This window comes from Natator depressus, chromosome 11 (genome assembly GCF_965152275.1).
Source record: "Natator depressus isolate rNatDep1 chromosome 11, rNatDep2.hap1, whole genome shotgun sequence".
In the NCBI taxonomy this organism is placed as follows: domain Eukaryota; kingdom Metazoa; phylum Chordata; order Testudines; family Cheloniidae; genus Natator; species Natator depressus.
The window spans coordinates 24,383,369-24,398,387 of record NC_134244.1 but is presented as its reverse complement, the minus strand read 5'-3'; the positions used below and the strand labels follow the sequence as shown (position 1 = coordinate 24,398,387).

General features: G+C 35.7%; 1 long non-coding RNA gene across 1 annotated transcript; it reads left to right on the top strand.

Moving 5' to 3' along the window:
* Window positions 1-2,257: 2,257 nt before the first annotated feature.
* Window positions 2,258-14,720, top strand: LOC141995568 (uncharacterized). The gene is made up of 4 exons (XR_012641359.1): window positions 2,258-2,379; window positions 8,104-8,320; window positions 13,064-13,147; window positions 13,806-14,720. It is a non-coding gene; the product is annotated as an uncharacterized LOC141995568 (long non-coding RNA).
* The last annotated feature ends 299 nt before the right edge of the window (window positions 14,721-15,019 follow it).

Sequence of the window (15,019 nt, the reverse complement as noted above, 5' to 3'; positions counted from 1 at the left end):
GTGCAGGTTCACATATCATATCCATTTCTCCAACGTTAAAAACACCACCCTTTGACAACAGGCCTCATCAACAAGTACAGTCAGAAAATGGGCAGGAATGTCAAATATTTATCCCTTTTGAAATTTTTAATATGTTCTCCTGGGGCCTGATTACAGAATTTTTTAAAGCTTACAAATTTCTTCAGTGCAACAGTACTAGTTTGTTTCCAAGGAAACAAATGTACTTATACTGCACTGCACACATTCTTAATCATTAAATTCCATAATCTCTCTTACTCATTCTCTTTCTCTTTCTCTCTTTGAATGGGTAACTTCAAAAAATTGTTTGTTTTTATTGGCGTCTCCAGCTACAATTTAACTGCAGGTAAATTTCCAAATATGTTCTCAATAAAGGATTGTTTTGAATTACTGAAAAAATCTAATTGTCAAGAGCTTTTATGAAATCATCTTAATCAAGATTAATATGTATTATTTATTCTTCTACTCTCTGATGTGGGAATGTTTAATTTCTTTGTGTACAAGATCTCCAATGTGGTTTGATGCAAAATATTTGTGTATAAATATGTAAAATTCAAAAACAGTCTGTGAAAATAGGTGGAAATACAGTTGCACAGTGTATTTATTGTTGAAGTGTGTGAGTGTGGGCTTTTGTATAAAATATATAGTTTGTCTAGATATACATACATATAATGTGTCTGTACAGTACATTATAAATATATATACTTACATATAAGATATTGACTTTGAAATTTTCATTCAAAATATACTAAATATTAACTGAGGACTGTTAGGAACCCACTGGAGGGACAATGCATTTTTAAAGTGACGTTTTAACATTCAAACCATTCATATTCTTCAATGTCAATGTAATTTTTATCTAAATGATTTCAGAGGAAAATGGATTCATTTGACTACAGTGCTTCTAAGACCAGTGGGAAGCTCATCATCTTAATATTGAATCTGTAAATCCTTTCCACTAGGGATGATTAACAGCTTTGTCAAGTGTTTATTTTACTTTAAGAAGAATATGTAATTTCCTGGTATAACTCAGACAGATTTCAGTCTATTTCTTCTTTTGCATGTCACATTCATGCTGTAGGTTAGCATGATCTAGCCTACCTCTATTAGACTTCTATTTTGAGCAGTAAAAGGATAGCCTAATAAGTTTTCATAGTTTAATGATCATACATCAGTTTTCCCTATGATTCATTTATACTTGATAAATAAAAACCCCTCAGCAGTCCTGATAAGAAGTAATAACAGGGAATTACTTCCAGATGGCACTTTTGCTATACTACACGTGTGGTCTGAGTTACCCATGGGATATAAACCTTATATTAGTGCAGTGATGTGCTGTTCACATGACTGCTGTCTTGAAAGCACTGGTGAACTCTTCCCAGTGGCAGGACAACTACAGCCATTAGGGTTACTTGGAAGTATTTAGCTGTGCAGTGACATTTACATGTTCAGCTTTGCACACAGATTCCAAAGTCAGACTGTAAACACAAGCTAATGTGAGAGACAATGTCCTGTACAGCCTCATTTTTGAGATTTAATTAAGATGCCTTATTTAGGCATCTGATAATCTAAAGGTAAATAACCAGTAAATAACCAATAAAAGGTGAAATATGCTTTGCCCCTCCCAAAGACTATAGCAGGTATAAATACCCCCTCCTTTTACTTACAAAATTTAAACAGTTAAGACACAGCCTACTTAGAAGTCTGTTTTGGGCTTTCACATAAATCTTTTTGGTTTTTTTTGTTGTTTGTTCTTATAAAAAAAAACCTACCAATATTTTGACATTGTTAGAAAGCCGGGCAATATATTGTGTAAGAGAGAGGGTGAGGGAATGTGGGGGAAGGTTATAACAAGAGACACATAACAGTTTATCAAATCAGAATTATCCTGATTCAAACAAGAAGGGTGGAAATTTTGTCCTTGTGCTGCTGACTCTCAAGCTAAGTTTGAGCTTCTGGGGAAAGAAAAAAAAAAAGTCTCAGCACATGGTTTAAATACACTATGGTTGCCAATTATGAGATATGTACGATTTGAACTTCCTTGTTCAGATCTGCAAAATAATGGACTTCCCTGTGATGGAAAAAATGAATGTTTACTAGAATCTACAGAATGCTCTTTCAAGATGCAGTTTAATTACAGTCAAAACCAACAGCAAATGCTCTGCTTTATAAATAAATATTACAAGTGTGATTGTCTTCAAAATATGAGTAACATAAATCTATTCTGTTTCTATCATCAAGTTTTTTTCAGAAAGTGTTATGTTCTATTTCATCTCAAATTTCCTGGTTAAAGTCTAAAATAAAAATTGCAGATTAGAAAATCCTTTGAGAATGGGATTCAGCAAGTGAAACTGTTTGAAGGTAAGTTTCATACTAGTTTGACTGAATTTAATGAGCCATTGTTAGGAACCAAGCAAGTAAGTATTCTAGAGAGGCAGGAGGTATACACAAGCTGTCTTTTTAAGAAGCCATTGTAAATCTGATAACAAAGAGAGCCTGACTTTCTCCTTGAATCACCATGTTGACAAAACATATACTGCATGGACTGATAGCAAATGAGATACATTTTGCTAGTAAAGAAAATTAGACTTTAAATTTAACTCTATAAATCCTAATGTTTAGGGCATGGGGGAAAGCTAGAGTCATGCTGAAAAGCAAGCTGTTGTATAAATGTGGAATGAAGCACAGACTCTGTATGCCTCCCTGTTCTAAAACAGAACATTTTGTGCAACTTTACTGTAGGTGAAACCAAGACTAACACATATATTTCAACACAAACCAAAAAGCCCGGGGGGAGGAGGGGAGGGGGGGAAATTATAGCAAACTGTGTCTTTAAACTAGTAGGGATTAACCAACTCACTTTGTTACCTAACAGGCTTCAAGGTAAAGATCCCCTGTTCTGAGGGACTGTACTCACTCAGTGCTTGCTAACCTTGGGCTGACTGCTTAAAACATGAATCTTTTCTTCAGGCTGAAAGGGATTTTTAATATTTAAAATTATTAGTTTGTAGTATCCATGTAATTTTTTCAGCCATAGGGCTTTACTATCTTTGATGTGCATCTCTGTTCCAGCTGGTACTCCTACCACTCCTGCTGTCTCTTCGCCCTAAGTAAGGTTTCTTTCTTTGTTAAAACTGGTGCCACTGATTTGTCTTCAGCTCTGAGAAGGGCTTTTATCCATTTTAAAAGTGGTGCTGCTGAGACAGATTTCCTTTGCCCCGAGAAGGAGATTTCTTATTTGTATTTGGTTTCTTTTCTTTTCTTTTGAGATTTGTATTTCCCTAAGATGTGTGATTGTGGGTTCTCTTAGTACAATATCCATCTCAGGTCAACATGGTCAGCAGAAGGTAATGAGGTCACTCACCCTTTCTAGAGTTCAGGCAAATTATAGCCCTTAAACTCCTTTGAGATTAGCATAGGTACATTTCTTTGAATGCTCTCACAGAACTCACTCCTGTGGCGAGTGGCCCATGCCTAACTCACTTTTTCTAAACATTTTGGACCAGATCCTTCATTAACTTCAATGAAGCTATACTACCTCAGGGTCTTGTCCTAGGGCCCCACAGAGGAGCCTGATCCCACCAGCTGGAACAAGAAACCTGAGAGCTTTCCAGAATCAGGGTCTTCTGCAATGTGGATTAGACAAGATCTTTCCCCTTCAATCCATTCTAATTGTTTTTCTACAATACATACATTAGATCCTCAACTGGTGTAAATTGATGCAGCTCCATTGAGAAATCTGGCTCATAGATTGCCATTTATAAGTAATGGGGTTGAACTTATAAATTTGTAGCTTCCTGAACTAATCTATTTCTCTTTTTTAAATGGTTAACATCCATTCTACACTCATAACTTCACAGCATTAAAATGAACAAGTTTTTGATTATTTTCATACAGATATCTGAAGAAGTCTTTTGAAGTCATCTGGTCTTAGTTGGTGGCTTAAGTTGTTGGAGTACAACAGAAACATTTATTTTATATAGCACCTTTCATGTAGACACATCCCAAAGCACTTTACATTAATCTTACTAAAAAAGGACATATATCAAATACCTGAAAACCAATAAAATACAATAGATCTAGATTTAAAAGATTTTATAAAAAGACTTCAGATAACACCTAAAAACAGAAACAGATTCAGAGTCTAGCAGGTTCAGTCAACAGCTTCCAGAAGTTAGGACCTTAAAAAGAAAATGGGCCTATTCTACATGATGATTTGATACCTTCCATATCCTTAGAATAGTTTATTTAGTGATATAAGTAGCAATCTGTTTCATCAGATACAAAAGTACAAGATCATTGTAATTTTGTACAACTGAAAGAAAGAAAGATCTTAGTCCCGTAGCCATCTACAAATCAAGAAGAAGATTAGGTAATTTTCTTGCTTGACTTTAGTTAGAGTTACAAAAGGTCTGGAATGTTTTGTATCGTTGGCACACTAGATAAAATCTCTTTAGAAAGACCAGTAAACAAAGCTTTTCATTAATCAAATTTTCAGGTAAATAAAGTGCAAACAAGTAATTTAGCATTGTAAATAGCATGTCAAACTATTAATTGAGCAATGTTGTTAAAAATAAATAAAATTCTCCAGAATTGGTTTACACACACATGCACAAGAAATCCGAAACACAAAATTTACAGTTAGGTCCACAGCTGAAGTGTGTGTTGGGAATGGAGGAATGGGGCAGCGAAGGCTATGAGATGGGCAGAAGTGACTTTACTCTGTTTTTCTGGTCTCTTGATTTTCAGATTGGCCAGGGGTCAGTTTGGCATCTGTTGCAACTTGGAGAAGCCAAAGTCCTTCAGATATTTTCACTGCCAGTTCATTATCTCTAACTTCTTTCTTCTCTGCTCTCTTTGCATGACCAAAGCAGCTTTTCTAGAACTATGTCTTTGATATCATTATGTCATGATGAGGATAAGATATTATCAATTCCCTGGTCGGACTGCATGTCCTGTGATGTACCATACACTCCCCTTTTAGAGAGGGGAGGTGGTTCATCATCAGAAACTTATGGCTATAGTGGAAATTCGGAAGAGACACTGCAGCAGGATATCCTAATTGAAATAGTTTCTTGTTGGACAAAAATATTTTGATTTTGGGGTGTTTGGGTTTTCAATGAAAAGTAGACTTTTTGCAAGAATATTCACTTAGTTAAAACCCCATTTTTCCATCAAGAATGTTTTAGATAAAAAAATTTCTAACAGCCCTTGCTCACATATAATAATTCAACATCTTCCCTATTTTACATTTTGGATCATGCTATCATCTTTAAGCAACGCAATCTCTTATTGCGGTCAGGATTGTATCTAAAACTCTATGGAATGAGAGGGCTTTAAGTTTCATGAGGGCTTTAAACTCTCCTGTTCCTACAGTACAAACCATAACATCTACAAACAGCTGAAACTTGCATTTTAATAATGAGGATTATTCAAGAAAATGGATTTGGGGAAGTCACCTGTCACCACTGGCTACCACCACAAAAGTAACAAAATATGACAATGTAGGCAAGTTCTCATCACCCTCATTTCCTCTTCTTCATTTCCTGCTAATGATAACTAGTGACTGGATAGTACCTTCTGGTTTTAGAGCCTAATATTAGAAATCTACTTTTTTTGCTGCCCTTGGCCTTTTGTTTCTGCTTATTTGCAAATTGCCTGGCTTCCTATAGAGATACTGTACTGTACAAAGAGCTAAGAATAGCCAGACCAGAGCCAACCAGTGGTCCATTCAGTCTGATATTCTGGCTCATACAGTAGCCAACAATGCCCGTTCCAGGAGGGAGTATAAACCTTACTAATGAACCATCTGATTGTCCAGTAATTGAAAAGGGTGGTGGGCAGAGGGAGTGGAATTCTCCCTGACCCCAGATAGGATTAGTTTAGGCCTTTCTGCATGGTAAATAATCATTCGAAAGGCCAGATTTCCCTTCTGACTTTAAAGTCTATGAGTCTGAGTCTATACATTTTGGCTGGCCTTTTCATGAATGCAAGGTGTCTTCCCTCTCCTTTTTGCATCCCTGAACAGGCTCTGGTCAGAGTTCCAGCGAGGATTTATCCCATTTGGATAAATTAGGAATGACTCAGGCATAGTCTACACTACAAAGTTAGGTCAACATAAGGCATCTTACATCAACCTAATTATGTCAGTGTACACACTACTGCCTTGTCCTGCCAATGTAAGTGCCCTTCTACATCAACATAATAACTCCATCTCCATGAAAGGTGTAGCACTTATATCAGTGTAGTTAGGGTTACTTACATCGGCTGTTGGGTCTCTTGTCAATTTCACGGCTCCATGGATCCTCCACTGGCTTCCCCTTTTCCAGGGCATCAAGTTCAAGCTTCTTGTCACCATCTATGCTAGCCTCCATGCATGGAACATTCTTCCTGAGCTCACCTTCATGACTGTGACCATCTCAAGTCCCTCTTGAAGGCCCACTTTTTCCATGATGCCTATAGCAAATTAACTAACTCATAATGACATGTTTTCAGAGAAAAAACCCCAAATGCACACACAACCCCTCCCCACTGTCCTGGGTTAACATAACCTGATGTTAGTGTGACACAGCTAATAACCCTGTTGATCAATCTAGTGATTGTTGTACTGTTTCCCTGTAGCCTCTGCACATCTGTCTTTAGAGTGAGCACTCTGGAGGGCATGAAATGTGATTTCTCTTCGGTTTAAAAAGTACCGAGTATGTTATGGGTGCTACTAGAAATGAATACAGAAAATAGTAATAACATATGATTGCAGTGGATTTCATTTGCTATTTTATGTTGTTCACTCCAAGTACAGCTGCTATATAACTCGGGCATCACTGTGGTGGTAAAGCTTTCTATCTCTCTGCAGCTAGATATGCAAGGAAATATTACATAGAATGCAAATTTCATAATGTTTGCAAAATATTTCTCTGGACCACTTTCAGGTCTACTGTACTGTACCTCCAGTAATCAGGAAATCCACTACCAGCTCTGAAACAAAAGTTACTTTTTGTTCCAACCAGTCTTTAAAATCTTTACGTGGTTGCCATTTGCATATGGTGAAGATAAATTACTATACTATCAAAATGGGCACAGCCAAAAAGAAAATGGAGAGCTCTGAGGGACATGGTGGACTCTGACTAGTGCTTTTCCAATGGCAATGTGATTGGCCATCCACCTACAGGGATCTTTTCCTGTATTTTTCTATATTTGTCTTTTCAGTCACAATACTGTTTGTGATGGTGCCATGATGGACATGCTGGGCACATGGGATGCTGGAAATAAATTTTGCCTGTGTTTCAAGTTGGAAATAAATCTCTTGGGTTCATTTTGCTTTGTTCTGATTTCTTAACTCTTGGTAAGATAATTTTGCCATTACCAGCTGGGTAGTATGTTAGCTTTGATGCATCACCATTTTCATGACTGACATTATTATTCTATGTTTCTTGAATGAAAATTCATACCTTTTCATATTGGCATTCATTCAGCTTTGGCTGCCTTGTATTAAATACAAGAAATATTATATTTAATATTACATTTCTACGCTTAAAGGAAGCAATAATGAGAGTTTTTAAATGAGGTATCTGAGCCCTAACATTTTGTTATGAATCAACAAATTTTCATCAGTGGATGATGAAAGACACTTCACTTCTTAGAGAGCACTTTCAGCACCAATATAAAGTACTGACGTATAATGTCAATATAAAATAGCTCTGCAATAAATAAGCCTCATATCTTGCACTCCTTACTCAAGCAAAACTCCCCATTGACTTCAGTGCTTTTAGTAAGGACAGTACTATAGGAGTGAGCCCCTAATTTCTTGCCCTTTGTAATAGTTCCTTAGTTGTCCACCTAATACCTCTTCAGAACACAATCTCTCTCCCTATTTAGCTATCTGTATCTAATGCATCTCTAACTCTTTCATTTCTATAGAATAATAATTCTGCAGTATATGTTGAATTTTCCTTTTAGCCTAAAAATCTACAAAAGCCTGCTGATGCAACATTGCAAGAGATAATATGCTCAGTGCTTACAGTATGTTATAGTTTGCTATATGTATAATAATAATTTAAACACACAACACACACACACACTTTTCAGTATTTCTGCAAGCAATCTAGACACGACAGAAACAAATTGATGGAGACAGAAATGGGAGAATCCCACCCTGTCAGAAGATGAATGAGTTGAGCTTGCATGATGTGAACCATGGCTGACAGAAGCGAGGTGGAATCAAAGAGTGAGCAACTTTTGACAACACACGCTTCACAGCTCTGACCACTGAGGATCTACATGATTATCTCCAGACAAAATAACTGTGAGTAAAAGGCTTACATACACTTAAATTAAACACAGCAGGGTTTTAGTAATCTCTGTTTGCATTTTTCTTTCTGTTAAGAAGGAAATTGCTTGGACTTGGAACATTTCATTTAATGGCATTTTTAGTTACCTTTTGTACTTCTAATGTCACAGTCTAAATTCACCCTGAATTACCCAGAAAGGCAGAGGAAACTTTTGTCCTTTATTTTTAATTGCAGTGGCTTCCTTACCAATTTTGCTAAATTAAATGTGTTTTAAAACATCTCTGTATTTGAAACCTAATTATCCCAATCTCTGGATGAAGTATAGCTAACAATACACACCCCATTTATGTAATTTATTTGCACAGGAAAATAAGTGGGATGCAGTTCTACTAATGATATACATGTTTGCAATTCCATCCCCTTTTCTCCCACTCCCCCAACAGAAATTCAGAGAAGCTGCATCTTTTTAAAACAAATCCTTTAAAAGCATCTATGTTGTGGCATTTGTTATATCTCCATATTGCTCTTAGAGTGAGATAAACTCTGCATAATGTCATGTTCTTTCTAAGTAGCATGTAGAGCTTTTGTTTGTGTTTTTTTTTCTTGATAGCCAGTCATGAATGAGGATTATGGCCTGTCACCCACAATAAGTCATGAATGAAGATCATGGCCAGTAATTGTAATGTGCAAAATAAAAAAAGAGTGAGAGATGTAGAGTTGAGATACATTAATAGTTGAACCACCATTCAAGATACCCCAGCAGAGTAAAGTTTAATCTTTTTTAGACCACCTAGTCCTGAGAACTTCAATTCTTTTATTGCTAAACAAACTGCCATTGGCTCCCTGGCATTTATCAATCAATTCTTGAAATGGTGGCCTTTCAGATTATATTAGGTTTTCTCCCAGGAAAGAAAATTAATTCCAGTTAGAGTTCCCATTGGTTTAAAAATAACAAAATAAAAGGCAGCAGAAAGGACACTGGGTAATAGATTAGCAAGCAAACCTAGTGCCTTCTCCTGCAGGAGTCCTTCCCCCCCAGTCTGGGATTTTCCAGAAAGCTTTTACCAGGATCTAAGAAAAGTAACTGCACTGAATAGTCTTGAAAATGGAATGTGTTTTAAAAAGAGTCACTGAAAAAAATGCTAAATATTTTATAATATTTCTCATTTATTTTTAAACAGATTCGATGTTAAGGTGCCTTGAAGCTCAGTTCTACTAGACTGACTGGTTAGGTGATGAAAATGTTTGTGAATCCATTAAATTTTAGCCCAAGCATTCCAAAATTTGTATGTGGAAGAGCTTTATTTGTTCTTTATTCAATCTTCACCCTTGGCTATTCTCCCATTTTTAAAAGTGTCAGTTATCCAATAAGGAAGTAGAAACACTACCCATGTGTTTTCAGTGACAAATCAAGCATTGCAAACAACGAATAGTAGAAATGATCAGTGTGTGAACAAATCTGACATTTGTTTGCATGAACTCTTCAGTAATTTTTTTTTTTAAAATAACATATATTCTTAGAAATCAGGATCGGTGTGTGAACAATTCAGAGAACTGGAAAAGGCTAAATTTGTCAGATAATTTATTTGCAATGAATAACACAAACAAATCTATGTTGGAACATCAAATACAAAAATAATTCTTAGCCATTTTGATATTGTACCTTCCAACACAACTGGCTATCATCCACCCTGGTTACTAAAGTTACTTTTACATCATTCTTAACAGAACTCTATTATGATATTTTAATACTAATATATCTAGATTTATAGATATATATATAGAGAGACACATAGATATAGATATATTACAGTTCTTCATATTATCACTTGAAAAATTTGAAGCTGAATTTTGTTTCTTTGCCAAATGTTTTACATGCTGTTTTGTTAATATTAGGCTCTTTCTGTATATTTGTCTTGTATTGATTTAATTGAAAAAAAAGATTTTGAAGGTGCAATGTTTGGAAAAAAAATAACATTCACAAATTTTCATGGATTTGGCAAATAGCTATAAGGAAAATAAGTAGGTCAAATCTGAGGTATGCCAATTTTGACAGTGTCCCTTGAAGGTCATAAAAAGTAAGGAGGAGAAAATATAAACATCTAATTTATGTGACATCAATAATAATGACACCCAGAGTACAACTTTAAAAATAGTTTGCCTATTAGCTAGCTTGCATTTATTTATGCAGTACTGAGAAGAGCTGAATTTCAACGTATCCTCTCAGGTTTATAGACATTTAAGCACATTATTAGGAGCTGTGATTATTTGGCACACCAACACTCAGGTATCACCCAACTTCATTACTACCTGATTAATTAACCTGTTTAAAGTGTGAAAGTTGGCACCTTGTCATTAGAATCCATGGGAATAACTAATGAGAAACTACGAAATAATTTGTTCCTCAATTAAAAAACCCGAAAGAAGAGGTTTTATCTCATTATTCTTGTTTCCTGTTATCACCTATACAAAGCCAAGAAGATTTTGTACAACTTACTGTCTACAGAAAATAGGCTAAGTAACATCTCAGGAAACACTTCACAGATCTTTAATAAAATGTGATGTTATCCAACACCAATAGGCAAGCCAAGAAGGTTTCTGGGACAACATATTCAGTATGCAGCAAGAATTTGAATACTAGTCCTTTCATTTAATAGGGGTTATTTGTTGTTCATTTTTTGAATAACAAAAGTTCAAAGATACAAAGAAAGCTGATCGAATTATTCATTGTGAATAAATTATCTGACAAGTTTGGGCCTTCTTTTTAGTTAGTGAGTTATCTGCAAATGGGTAATATTTTTTACAAATTTGTTCTTTATTTTAATTGTTTTCTAATAATTTGGGAAACAAGTAATAGCCTATAGATTGTTCATGAATGGGTTGCATTTTTTGTCATTCATTCTTTACTATTCATGCTGTATTTCTTACTACGAAGAATTTTAAAATTAATTTGCAGATAAAATCAGTCGGATGGAGCTATCTGCAGAAATGAGTAAAGAGTAATTCATGGGGGCACAAACACAATCTTTGTCTGAGTTTTGACCAATGAGCTTGTCGGGTTCTGGAAGTGTTGAAGCACTTTGGGCCATTACCAGTCCATCCTGGTTCATTAAGGTCATTTGAACTATTTCCGAGTAGCAGCCGTGTTAGTCTGTATCCGCAAAAAGAACGGGAGGACTTGTGGCACCTTAGAAACTAACAAATTTGTTAGAGCATAAGCTTTCGTGAGCTACAGCTCACTTCAGCCCCATTGTGATACCCGTATTGTTTAAGATGCATATAAAGCCCTTATCATGCCATTGGATGCCCTTTTTACAGTAAGCCGATACCCAGCTTATGTCTCCATTTCATCTGATCTGACCGATGTAATGAAATAGCAGACCCAGTGTTCACTGGAGATTGGGACTTGGATGAGGATTAACTGGTACAGGTTAAATCCAGATAAGACTGCAATAAAGTTATTAATAGTAATAAGATTATAATAAATATAGTAGGCTAGGCCACAATGGTAAGAATTGGTGATAGCTGTATCAGTACCCTTGATTGAGAGTGTACAATTACAAATTGTGACATAGATTCACAATTCAGGTGACTTACTGGAGCTAGTGAATGCATAAAATAATAATAAAATAAGAATTCAGACTGGGGTATATATTAAAAAAACTTAAAGTACCACATATTTAAGGCTTTTTTCATCATTGAGAGAAGTTACTGTTGTCTGAATCTTATTGCTTCAGGATAACTGAACTTGTATGACTTACACAAATTCTCTGACATTTTAAACAGAAGGTTTCCCTTGGATGGAGCCATTTGTTCCAGAGTAATCAGTTTGAAGACAGAGCTTAATAGGAAGACGGTATCTGTAACAGACCATTTCCCTGGCATAAAGAACACTTACAAAAACACATTGAACATATCTAGCAGGTGTTCAGTAATAAGGAGGTATCAGAATTCCATCCCAAATTTGTCTGAAGAATTCTAAATTCTTAATAACGTCAGCAACTTCCTGGATAATAACAATTATACCAGCCTGGTAAACTCCTACTCGTCTAACTGCCTTCAGCAAGGGTTTTTTGTTTGTTTGGTTTTTTTTTGGACGTGGAAAGAAAATACAATTAGTTCTTTCATAATTATCATCATCATGGTTAGGAGCAGGCATGGTTTTGTGCCTGGGCTGGTAGAGTCTCATGATAATTTTTCAAGGAAGAATTATAATGTATAATTGTATAAGTGTGTAGTTCTTGTCAAAAAAGGGGATTTCTAATTAATTAAAGGAAGAGGGTGAAATTCAAGCAAAGCATACATCATATCTTGATTTCAATGGCAATCTTTAATGTGAAATAATCTAGTGTGAAGAATAACATCTCAGATCCAGAGAATACTGCCCTATCTGTTTTACAAGTACCACAGTGGTTTAACCCTAATCTGCAGATTTATAAGGTGCACTTTTTCTATATAAATTTGAAAGAGACATTAGCATCTGTATTCAGAGATCTGTTTTCAAAGAGTGAGCCACTCCGAAGATTCTGGAATGCCATCAAGATGATGGTGATATGCTCCAATCCCACTATTTTATGAAGAAAGTAAACCTGGTACAATGTTAACAATTCAGATAAAGAGATAATGACAAGGAGCATAGACGACCTTTAATTACAGCTCAGTTTGCCAACAAGGAGAATGATAAAACCTTTTTCTTAGAATAGTAAATGTCTTCTGTGTAGTGATCATTCATTGGTATAATCTCTTTTTCTGTGCAGAATTGTAGAAGACTGTAGGCTATTGCCCACCAGGAAAGCCTTATAGCTGTTTCACAATACAGAATATGGTTGTCTGCCTGAAAGGTATTATTAGAAAAAAATGTCCAGTTGCATGAATACATATTTTTAAACTGATTGTCATTAAAGAACTTAGAGTAAATCTCCAAGAACAGCATATAGTTCTGGAAAGCAAGGTTCAGTGTTGATAAACATGATGTGAATCATGACTATTATCCAGATTCTCGGAATAAACCTTGTTTCTTAGAGACTGAAAATGTATCCCTCTTTGACTAGGTCATTGAAATTAAGTAATTAATGCATAGTACACTTCCAATATGAATTTTCAGAGAAATGATCATTTGTGTTAAAATTGGTAAAACTTTTAGAATTTATATATATTTCCATGAATAAGTGGTGATCACATGAATACTCAGGGAATAATATAATCCAGTGAACAAAGCAAAGCAAAATTGCCATGTTTATTACAAAGGAAAAAAAAGTAAGTGCACTGAGTTATTTAGTTTTTGGTCCCAAGATTTTAGTGACTTGTTTTTCTTTATTTCCATATGATGTAAAAGCATGGAATAAATATTTACTGGTCATGTGTTATTCAGCCACTAGATGTCTCTCTAGAATTCCAAGCACAAGTGTGGTTCCTGGTAAACCTAGGAAACAAAGCTGGAACTCAAGTTGTCTGGACGTCTCTTTGTAATTTTGAGTTTGTAATTATTTTCTTTAATAGATGCCTCCTGTTTACGAAGGACTGCAATTTCCTATATCATGGCACATGGGATCAGCCTGTAACACAGCCTCTCTTCTTTTCTTGACAAGACTCTGAATGGTCTGTAATGTCTTCTATTGTGCGATAAGGAATAAAAAAGAAAAGCTTTCAAAATTGTGCCTCATGGAGGTTTGAGAAATGATGCTGCATTCTCCCCACTTATTCTCCACCATGTAGGATGGATAAACAATTGCCTGGAAAGGGTGCTATTGACCGCATGCGTCCCAACAATCGGTAGGGATTCACGGTGCCAGCTAAATAGCTCTTCAAAGAGCCATACGGAGTGTTTGCTCGTTTGTATGCTATTCTGGTCTCCCTCACTTTTGACAGTATGGCCAATACAGTGGTTGAGTTGACATGAGTCTTGTGGCCTATTTCTGTGCACTAACTTCCCCATTTGAGGTGAGAAGAGACCATGGAGTGACAGTTAATGCTGTTCTGAGTAGCAGTAACTTCAGTAATATTTCTCGAGTACATTGAGCACAGAACGACTGTTCTTCAGCATCTCACCCTTCTGCTGGCCATACCCTCCAATACTTTCAGAGCCCCAGAGGTGCATTGTTACTATGGAGGGATATCACACTGGGAAGCTAGTGTGCCCTCCAGATGCTGCCCATGTCTGCATAATTTCTGTTGGCTTTCCATGCTTTTGCTCTTCTCTGTACTACACAACAAAGTTAGTTTGGGCCTGCATTCAGGTAAGTCTTAAAACTTGGCAAAAAGTTGAAACATCACTATATTTTCAGTGACTGCATGAAAAATAAATTAGACAGCTTCAAAATCACAACCAAATGTACTTTTAAACTTTAACATTGTAACCAAACCACATTGCTTTGAGTGCAAATTAAGGTGAATTTTTGATGGACAAGTTATATTTATGCTACCATGATATGGTCATTTTGTTATCATGCTCACCGAAATGATTAAGTTATGTTATGCAATAAAATTATAATGGAAAAAAGTAGATGGACTTTGCTAATTTTAACTGAAAATAAAAATAACCTTACTGTTGTAAATACTGTTTCACGCATTCACCTCTGTTGACCTAAAGTTGCTTGTTGCTATTTTAGCAATAATTCATATCTATTGAGCTGCAGTTTATTATAAGGTTACCCCAGACAAACTGCTCCATTTCCTCTATTATCCAAACAGAATAGTTTATGGTCAGTCTGGTC